We start from the raw sequence: 11,384 nt of genomic DNA, 5'->3' as shown, positions 1-11,384 counted from the left end.
GAGGTGATTCTGATTTTGCCTCCTGACCTTTGCAGGGTCAAACACAGCCTCCTTCTCTCAGTCTCAATGGCTGTCAAGGCCCGCTCTTTAATTGGGCGTTTTGATGACGAGGCTGCCTATTCCATTCCCTATTTATTTGTTGGAGGTCATTCTATTAGTGCGGGGTTTTTCAGTCTGATAGAGTCGCTATTCTTCCAAAATCATTTGTTTCTACAACACAGAGTGGAGTTAAAGTGAAGACACTGAGCATGTGCAAGATGTGCATCCTTGCAATGGCTGATCTTATGATCAAATGTTTCTCAGTGGTCAGATCGGCAACTTTCTCTTCCAGTTAGGGTCCTTGCAATTGCTAGAGGAGGGCACCTTCCCAACCTGCCCCAGACTCGGCCCCACTGGGTAAGGATGAGGCGAGAGATCAGCAAGGTCCCCTGGACCTGGACAGTCAGCTCCTGCCCTTCTCACCAGGCAGTGCAACCCAGTGAGGTCCTGCTCGTGTGGTGCGAGGCAATGTGGGAACCAACACTTTGAGAAAATCCTGAAGTTGAATTAACAGTAACTTTCTGAGGTGCCGTCTTTCAGATGAGACGTTAAACTGAGGCCCAGTCTGCTCTCTCAGGTGGGTGTCAAATATCCCACTGCACTATTTAGAAGAACAGGGGAGCTATACCCGGTGTGCTGGCAAATATTTACCCTCAATCATCGATATTAAAAAACAGATTATCTGGTCATTATCACATTTCAGAATGGCAGGCAGTGACTAGTGGGGTACCGCAAGGTTCTGTGCTGGGGCCCCAGCTGTTTACATTGTACATTAATGATTTAGATGAGGGGATTAAATGCAGTATCTCCAAATTTGCGGATGACACTAAGTTGGGTGGCAGTGTGAGCTGCAAGGAGGATGCTATTAGGCTGCAGAGTGACTTGGATAGGTTAGGTGAGTGGGCAAATGCATGGCAGATGAAGTATAATGTGGATAAATGTGAGGTTATCCACTTTGGTGGTAAAAACAGAGAGACAGACTATTATCTGAATGGTGACAGATTAGGAAAAGGGAAGGTGCAACGAGACCTGGGTGTCATGGTACATCAGTCATTGAAGGTTAGCATGCAGGTACAGCAGGCGGTTAAGAAAGCAAATGGCATGTTGGCCTTCATAGCGAGGGGATTTGAATACAGGGGCAGGGAGGTGTTGCTACAGTTGTACAGGGCCTTGGTGAGGCCACACCTGGAGTATTGTGTACAGTTTTGGTCTCCTAACTTGAGGAAGGACATTCTTGCTATTGAGGGAGTGCAGCGAAGATTCACCAGACTGATTCCCGGGATGGCGGGACTGACCTATCAAGAAAGACTGGATCAACTGGGCTTGTATTCACTGGAGTTCAGAAGAATGAGAGGGGACCTCATAGAAACGTTTAAAATTCTGACGGGTTTAGACAGGTTAGATGCAGGAAGAATGTTCCCAATGTTGGGAAAGTCCAGAACCAGGGGTCACAGTCTGAGGATAAGGGGTAAGCCATTTAGGACCGAGATGAGGAGAAACTTCTTCACCCAGAGAGTGGTGAACCTGTGGAATTCTCTACCATAGAAAGTAGTTGAGGCCAATTCACTAAATATATTCAAAAGGGAGTTAGATGAAGTCCTTACTACTCGGGGGATCAAGGGTTATGGCGAGAAAGCAGGAAGGGGGTACTGAAGTTTCATGTTCAGCCATGAACTCATTGAATGGCGGTGCAGGCTAGAAGGGCTGAATGGCCTGCTCCTGCACCTATTTTCTATGTTTCTATGTTTCTATGCTGTTTGTGGGAGCTTGCTCCTATTTCTTATGTTCTTATATTCACCAGGGACTGAACCGTGGCTATGTGACTCCCACAAAGGGCACGGATTAAAGACTGGCCTATCTGGGGGAGTACTGGGCATATCCAGTCTACATCTATGTTATTTGTACCCACGGTATTGCTCCTTGGAGCTGTTGCTAAACCTCGTTCAGTTGAGTCCTTGGTTTGGTGAATTGGTTGTTATACAGCTACAGTTATCATTGGTTAGAGGCTGTCAGTACGCAAGGTGCAATATACACGGGACAGTATGATAGCATGTGAGCCTCACACCATAGCTTGCTGATGGACCCAGCAATTGACTCTGGTGACTAGTAGCAGTGTTGAGTTCTATTGTTATGCTAACCCGACATGTCTCGCGGCTTCTGGCTGTGTCACTGTGGACCGTGGGTTACCAAATTTTTGAGGAGCTAAGAGTATCTCCCTTGCTTGGCACTCCGAGTATATGGGGAGTGTTCTCAAAGTACCAGATATAAAAGAAAAAGAAAGACTTGGATTTATATAGCGCCATCCTTGACCTCACGCCATCCTAAAGTGCTTTACAGTCAATGAAGTACTTTTTACAGTGTTGTCATTGTTGTAACGTAGGAAATATGGTAGTCATTTTGTGCACAGCAAGCTCCCACAAACAGCAATGTGATAATGACCAGATAATCTGTTTTTTAGTATCGATGATTGAGGGTAAATATTTGCCAGCACACCGGGTATAGCCCCCCTGTTCTTCTAAATAGTGCAGTGGGATATTTGACACCCACCTGAGAGAGCAGACTGGGCCTCAGTTTAACGTCTCATCTGAAAGACGGCACCTCAGAAAGTTACTGTTAATTCAACTTCAGGATTTTCTCAAAGTGTTGGTTCCCACATTGCCTTACACCGCACGAGCAGGACCTCACTGGGTTGCACTGCCTGGTGAGAAGGGCAGGAGCTGACTGTCCAGGTCCAGGGGACCTTGCTGATCTCTCGCCTCACCCTTACCTCGAGTCTGGGGCAGGTTGGGAAGGTGCCCTCCTCTAGCAATTGCAAGGACCCTAACTGGAAGAGAAAGTTGCCGATCTGACCACTGAGAAACATTTGATCATAAGATCAGCCATTGCAAGGATGCACATCTTGCACATGCTCAGTGTCTTCACTTTAACTCCACTCTGTGTTGTAGAAACAAATGATTTTGGAAGAATAGCGACTCTATCAGACTGAAAAACCCCGCACTAATAGAATGACCTCCAACATAAGAGCATAAGAACTAGTAGGCCATACGGCCCCTCGAGCCTGGTCCGCCATTCAATAAGATCATGGCTGATGTGATCATGGACTCAGCTCCACTTCCTTGCCCACTCCCCATAACCCCTTATCCCCTTATCATTTAAGAAACTGTCTATTTCCGTCTTAAATTTATTCAATGTCCCAGCTTCCACAGCTCTCTGAGGCAGAGAATTCCACAGATCCACAACCCTCAGATAAGAAATTTCTCCTCATCTCAGTTTTAAATGGGCGGCCCCTTATTCTAACATCATGCCCTCTAGTTCTAGTCTCCCCCATCAGTGGAAACATCCTCTCTGCATCCACCTTGTCAAGCCCTCTCATTATCTTATACATTTCGATAAGATCACCTCTCATTCTTCTGAATTCCAATGAGTAGAGGCCCAACCTACTCAACCTTTCCTCATAAGTCAACCCCCTCATCCCCGGAATTAACCTAGTGAACCTTCTCTGAACTGTCTCCAAAGCAAGTATATCCTTTCGTAAATATGGAAACCAAAACTGTATTCCAGGTGTGGCCTCACCAATACCTTATATAGCTGTAGCAATACTTCCCTGCTTTTATACTCCATCCCCTTTGTAATAAAGGCCAAGATACTGTATATTGGCTGGTCTCAAAGACACAGGTACTATCGTTGGTCTCAGTAATCCCTGCCGGAAACGTGTTGATGTTGGTGAGGACAGGATTGAGCACAGAGGTCATGTTCCAATGATTGAGTACCTTGTGAGTCCTCATTGTGTAGAGAGAGCAGCAATTGACTATGGAGCATCATCCCAGCAAGCCAGCCCTTCAAGGGGAGTAGGAAGAAAATTGGGACTGAAAGAACTTCTCTCCAGTTGAGTTTTCACTAAAGCTGTGGAGTAGATGGTTGGTGCAGTCGAGAGACAGATTGTGTTTTCATGCTCACTGTATAACTCGCAAGGCAGTTTCCCCATTGCATAAGGTGAGCATTAAAGATCACATGTTACTATTTGAGGAGTTTTCCCGCTTTCCTGGCCAACATTCCTCCATCATCAACAAACAGATTCACCGATCCTTCATTCTAGACCATCGAATGATCTTCTGTATACAACACAATTGCTGTTTTCCTCCATAACAACAAACAGAGTAAATCATTGGATGCCAAGTGCTGTGAGACGTGATAAGGAACTATATTTTTCTAATTTTCAAAGGCTTAAACAGGTGATACCTTGGCTCAATGGCAGCACACTCACCCCTTGAGCCCAAAACCTTCTGTCTCAGAGACTTGAGCACATAATCTAGGCTGACACTCCAATGCAGTACCAGAATGATACCCGGACTTCAAGGGTTAAGTTACGAGGAGAGATTACACAAATTAGAGTTGTATTCCCTGGAATTTAGAAGGTTAAGGGGTGATCCAATCAAAGTTTTCAAGATATTAAGGGAACAGAGGGTAGATAAAGAGAGACTATTCCCGCTGGTTGGGGAGTCCAGGATAAGGGGACAAGTCTAAAAATTAGAGCCAGCCCTTTCAGGAGTGAAATTAGGAAAGACTTCTACACACACAGGGTGGTAGAAATTTGGAACTCCCTTCCACAATGAGCAATTAATGCTCGATCAATTGTTAATTTTAAATCTGAAATTGTTAGCATTTTGTTAACCAAAGGTATTAAGGGATATGGGCCAAAGGCGGGTAAACTAGCACAAAATATATAAACAGATAGCAAAAGTTTCTATAGGTATATAAAAAGGAAAAGAGTGGCTAAAGTAAATGTTGGTCCCTTTGAGGATGAGACCGAGGAATTAGTAATGGGGAACATGGAGATGGCAGAAACCCTGATCAAGTATTTTGTATCAGACTTTACGGTAGAGGACACTAACAATATCCCAGCATTGGATAGTCAAGGAGCTATAGAGGGGGAGGAACTTAACACAATCCCAATCACTAAGGAGGTGGTACTCAATAAGATAATGGGACTAAAGGCAGATAAATCCCCTGGACCTGATGGCTTGCATCCTAGGGCTATAAGAGAGGTAGCGATAGAGATAGTGGATGCATTGGTTGTAATTTACCAAAATTCCCTGGATTCTGGCGATGTCCCAGCAGATTGGAAAACTGCAAATGTAACGCCTCTATTTAAAAAAGCAAGCAGACAAAAAGCAGGAAACTACAGACCAGTTAGCCTAACATCTGTGGTTGGGAAAATGTTGGAGTCCATTATTAAAGAAGCAGTAGCAGGACATTTGGAAAAGCATAATTCAGTCAGGCAGAGTCAGCATGGATTTATGAAAGGGAAGTCATGTTTGACACATTTGCTGGAATTCTTTGAGGATAAAGGGGAACTAGTGGAGGTGGTGTATTTGGACTTCCAGAAGGCATTTGACAAGGTGCCACATAAAAGGTTACTGCACAAGATAAAAGTTCACGGAGTTGGGGGTAATATATTAGCATGGATAGCGGATTGGCTAACGAACAGAAAACAGAGTCAGGATAAATGGTTCATTCTCGGGTTGGCAACCAGTAACTAGTGGGGTGCCCCAGGGATCAGTGCTGGGACCCCAACTATTTACAATCTATATTAACGACTTGGAAGAAGGGACTGAGTGTAACGTAGCCAAGTTTGCTGATGATACAAAGATAGGAGGAAAAGCAATGTGTGAGGAGTACACAAAAAATCTGCAAAAGGACATAGACAGGCTAAGTGAGTGGGCAAAAATTTGGCAGATGGAGTATAATGTTGAAAAGTGTAAGGTCATGCACTTTGGCTGAAAAAAATCAAAGAGCAAGTTTGCAAAGTTCTGCAGTACAGTGGGGCCTGGGGATACTTGTGCATGAAACATAAAAGGTTAGTATGCAGGTACAGTAAGTGATCAGGAAGGCCAATGGAATCTTGGCCTTTATTGCAAAAGGGATTGCGTATAAAACAGGAAAGTCTTGCTACAGTTATTCAGGGTATTGGTGAGGCCACACCTGGAATACTGCGTGCAGTTTTGGTTTCACTAAGTTGACTCCGGGGATGAGGGGGTTGACTTATGAGGAAAGGTTGAGTAGGTTGGGCCTCTACTCATTGGAAATCAGAAGATTGAGAGGTGATCTTATCAAAATGTATAAGATTATGAGGGGGCTTGACAAGGTGGATGCAGAGAGAATGTTTCCACTGATGGGGGAGACTAGAACTAGTGGGCATAATCTTAGAATAAGGGGCCGCCCATTTAAAACTGAGATGAGGAGAAATTTCTTCTCTCAGGTGGTTGTAAATCTGTGGAATTCACTGCCTCAGAGAGCTGTGGAAGCCGGGACATTGAATACATTTAAGACAGAGATAGACAGTTTCTTAATCGATAAGGGGATAAGGGGTTATGGGGAGCGGGCGGGGAAGTGGACCTGAGTCCATGATCGGATCAGCCAAGATCGTATTAAATTGCAGAGCAGGCTCGAGGGGCCAAATGGCCTGCTCCTATTTCTTATGTTCTTATGTTCTTATGGAGTTACGTCGCAGATCAGCCATGATCTCATTGAATGGTGGAACAGGCTCGAGGGGCTGATGGCCTACTCCTGTTCCTATGTTCCTACTGAGGGAGTGCTGCACTGTCTGAGGTGCTGTCATTCAGATGAGATGTTAAACCTTCTTGGATAGGTCTAAAAAAAAGTCCCATGGTATTATTTGAAGAAGATTAGGGCAGTTCTGGTGTCCTGGCCAACATTGCTAAAGCAGATTACCTTGGGCTGTGTTTACTACATTATAACGGTGACGACACTTGGCTGTACAGTCATTTGGGACAGCCTAATGTACAACAATGCAAGTTTGTCCTTCTCTTTTTAATTGCTCAAAAGGTTGGAAGTCTATATTTTACATAAAATGGGGGTTTGACTGAAAAGGAGAGCTGGAAACAGTGGGGGGTTTATTTTTCTAAATGAGCCTTTTGTGGAAACGAAGTGGGAAGGAAACAACAGCAGCAGGCAGTTTAAGATGAGAAAAAGACTAACAGATTGTTTGTTTAAAAAACAGAAGGAAGCTCACAGTGAGCTCGCAAAGTCTTCAGTCTGAGAATGACTAAGGCTCTGCTTTCTCTCTAATTGAATGTTGGCTCCTAATGCAAGGAGCAAGTGCCCACTGAATCCAATAAAATAGGGGGATTTAAGATGGGCAAGTAGATAGAGGTATTGCAGGGAGCAGCACGGAGGTATGGAGCTGTAAGGTGGCAGATAAACGGGTCCAGCTGGGGCAATGGAAGGAGTCACAGGATTGAACTGAGGAGCCTGGACTGTGGAGGCAGGAGATCGGCCAGGGTTCCTGCTCCTGATTGATGTCCAGCCACTTAGAAACATAGAAATTTACAGCGCAGAAGGCCATTTCAGCCCATTGTGACCGCGCTGGCTGACAAAGAACCACACGGCCCTCGGTCAGCAGCCCTAAAGGTTACTAACCCTAACCCTAACCCTAACCCTAACCCTATGAACAATGACTGTAAGGCAAAGAGCACCCAGCCCAACCAGTCCGCCTCACACAACTGCGACACCCCTTATACTGAAACATTCTACACTCCACCCCAACCGGAGCCGTGTGATCTCCTGGGAGAGGCAAAAAACAGATAAAAACTCAGATCGATTTAGGGAAAAAAAAATCTGGGAAAATTCCTCTCCGACCCATCCAGGCGATCGACACTAGTCCAGGAGATCACCCTGGCCGTATTCTATTCCCTGCAATACTTACCGTTATATCTGCACCGTCCAACAAAAGGTCATCCAGTCTAATCCCAATGACCAGCTCTAGGTCCGTAACCCTGCAGGTTACTGCACTTTAAGTGCCCATCCAACCATCTCTTAAAAGTGGTGAGGGTTTCTGCATCCACCACTCTTCCAGGCAGCGAGTTCCAGATCCCCACAACCCTCTGCGTAAAGAAGCCCCCTCTCAAATCCCCTCTAAACCTTCCAACAACCACCTTAAAACTATGCCCCTCGTAATAGACCCCTCCACCAATGGAAATAGACCCTTAATATCCACTATGTTCAGGCCCCTCAATATTTTGTACACCTCAGTGAGATTTCCTCTCAACCTCCTCTGTTCCAATGAGAACAAACCCAGCCTATCCAATCTGCCCTCATAGCTAAGATTCTCTATTCCAGGCAGCATCCTAATAAATCTCCTCTGCACCCTGTCTAGTGCAATCACGTCCTTCCTATAATACGGCGACCAGAACTGCACGCAGTACTCCAGCTGTGGCCGAGCCAAAGTGTTATACAATTTAAGCATAACCTCCCTGCTCTTATATTTTGTGCCTCAGTCAATAAAGGCGAGCATTCCGTATGCCTTCTTAACCACCTTATCCACCTGGCCTGCTACTTTCAGGGATCTGAAGACCAGCACTCCAAGGTCCCTTTGTTCAGTGACCGACCGCTTAATGTGTATACCCTTTCCTTATTAGCCCTCCCAAAGTGCATCACCTCACACTTCTCTGAATTAAATTCCATTTGCTTCCACGGGAAGGTTCATCTGTCTAGCTATCTGTTCAGTTCAGGATCAGATGTGGCTGTGATGAGATGACCCCCCGCCCATGGTTAGATCGTCTGGCGACACTCCCTGTTTAAAAGTATGACATAGGGCAACTGGTTCTCATATCAATATCGATCGCTCAGGGAGGACTGAGAAACAAGATGTAACTCCCTTCGAACCTCCAATAGATGCACCTTTTTGCTTTGAGTATAACTAGAGTTTCACAGCAACGAGATTATTGACTGCGCTATTTATTTTTTTATCCGGTGTTACATTTGCATAACTTATTGATACTCGTTGCCTGGTGCTTTCTGCGTTGTCCTGTCTCAGTCCTGTCTCAGCCCTCCCACAATCAGGCAGCACACTCTCAATCTTCTCCACTGGCCTGATGTCTCTGACAAACACTCAGTGTCACGGTGAAAGAGAGACCTCTAGTCGTTCTGCTCTGAAGGTGCCACGTTTTGCTGGCTTGCAGTTACAGCCCAGGGGTGGGCAGCTCTCTGCTGCCTTACCCAAGGAACCATTCTTGTGCGAGTCTGACGGGACTGGACAGGTTAGATGTGGGAAGAATGTTCCCAATGTTGGGGAAGTCCAGAACCTGGGGTCACAGTCTTAGGATAAGGGGTAAGCCATTTAGGACCGAGATGAGGAGAAACTTCTTCACTCAGAGAATTGTGAACCTGTGGAATTCTCTACCACAGAGTGTTGTTGATGCCAGTTTGTTCGATGTATTCAAGAGGGAGTTAGATATGGCCCTTATGGCTAAAGGGATCAATGTGTACAGAGAGAAAGCAGGAAAGGGGTACTGAGGTGAATGATCAGCCATGATCATATTGAATGGTGGTGCAGGCTCGAAGGGCCGAATGGCCTACTCCTGAACTATTTTCCATGTTTCTATGTTATTCTATGTCTTGATGATGACTGTCCGAGCTTGTTTTACCATGGGGGGCATCACAGCCTATCCTCATCCAACATTCAACATGCTTGTTTCCAGCAGAAGAGCAGGCTGAAGAACGCAATGCCTGGCTGATTCCTTTCCCCCCCCTTAACCCAGGACATCGGTGCCAATTATAGTACTCCTGCTGTTGTCCCGAGCTGTGAGGGGAGGCCTCATTACTGCTCCCCACTTGAGTTATATTCCTCGAGATTGATCCCACACTGAGTTCCGTGCAGTTTGCTGCCGCACTGCTCTTGTTTTCCAGAATGTTTATTTCGAATAGGTGCTGGGAGGCCTCAAAGCTGCTCATTGAAGAAGAGCATGCCTGCTTTTCCAGTGTCGTATTATTGCTGGTTTGCAGACCAGTCACACTCCTATTACTGTATTATTGTTGGTGCAATGTTTTATCACTGATTTTCTGGCATCTCTTGTCAAAGTATCCTTGCTGTCAACAATTACTTCACCAGTTGCAGCCACACTTGATCAGCTCTGCTGGGCAGGGCCACAGTGTTCGCATGCCAGACACGAGGCTCCCAAAGCAAGTGCTCTACTTGGAACTTCTTCATGGAAAACGAGCCAAAGGTGGGCAGAGGAAACATTACAAAGCCTCCCTGATAAAGTGCAACATCCCCACTGACACCTGGGAGTCCCTGGCCAAAGACCAGTCCACCCTAAGTGGAGGAAGTGCATCCGGGAGGGCGCTGAGCACCTCGAGTCTCGTCACCGAGAGCATGCAGAAACCAAGCGCAGGCAGCGGAAGGAGCGTACGGCAAACCAGTCCCACCCTCCCCTTCCCTCAACCACTATCTGTCCCACCTGTGACAGGGACTGTGGTTCTCGTATTGGATTGTTCAGCCACCTAAGGACTCACTGTTAGAGTGGAAGCAAGTCTTCCTCGATTCCGAGGGACTGCCTATGGTGATGAGTTGTAGTCACACTGCGCAGCGCGGGCATTGCTCTGTCTGCCACAGGCAGTGCTGAATTCGCAGGACAAAGGGGACTTGTGGCAGAGAGAGGAAGAGCAGGCTCTTCCTCGTGTCCCTCAGCCACCCACAACTGGCCCAGGAACCTCTCTCTCCAACCCAGGGACACGTGCTTTCCACCATCGCCACTTGTGACATCTACTGCAGCCTGACCTGCAGAGACGACCCAGCACAGAGGAGGTCCTGTCCATTGCACTAAAGGTCACCACAGCATTCAGCTATCACCTCACTGCATCATTTTAATCCACCATGCCCGATATTTTCAGATGGTGCTTTTTGCAAAGAACGTCCAAAGTCCATTTTATCTGAAGCCCTTCTGAAACGTTGGAGAGTCTAGAGCCAGGGGTCACAGTCTCAGAGTAAGGGGTCAGCCATTTAGGACGGAGATGAGGAGAAACTTCTTCACTCCAAGGGTGGTGAATCTTTGGAAAACGTAGAAGCATAGAAAATAGGTGCAGGGGTAGGCCATTCGGCCCTTCGAGCCTGCACCACCATTCAATAAGATCATGGCTGATCATGCAACTTCAGCACCCCATTCCTGCTTTCTCTCCATACCCCTTGATCCCTTTAGCCGTAAGGGCCACATCTAACTCCCTTTTGAATATATCTAATGAACTGGTCTCAACAACTTTCTGTGGTAGAGAATTCCACAGGTTCACAATTCTCTGAGTGAAGAAGTTTCTCCTCATCTCGGTCCTAAATGGCTTACCCCTTATCCTTAGGTTGTGACCCCTGGTTCTGTACTACCCCAACATTGGGAACATTCTTCCTGCATCTAAGCTGTTCAATCCCATCAGAATGTTATATGTTTCTATGAGATCCCCTCTCATTCTTCTAAGTTCCAGTGAATATAAGCCCAGTTGATCCAGTCTTTCTTCATATGTCAGTCCTGCCATCCCGGGAATCAGTCTGGTGAACC

Source organism: Pristiophorus japonicus, chromosome 26, assembly GCF_044704955.1.
Source record: "Pristiophorus japonicus isolate sPriJap1 chromosome 26, sPriJap1.hap1, whole genome shotgun sequence".
Taxonomy (NCBI): Eukaryota; Metazoa; Chordata; class Chondrichthyes; family Pristiophoridae; genus Pristiophorus; species Pristiophorus japonicus.
The sequence above is the reverse complement of the archived record's forward strand: the minus strand, read 5'-3'. Positions refer to the sequence as shown.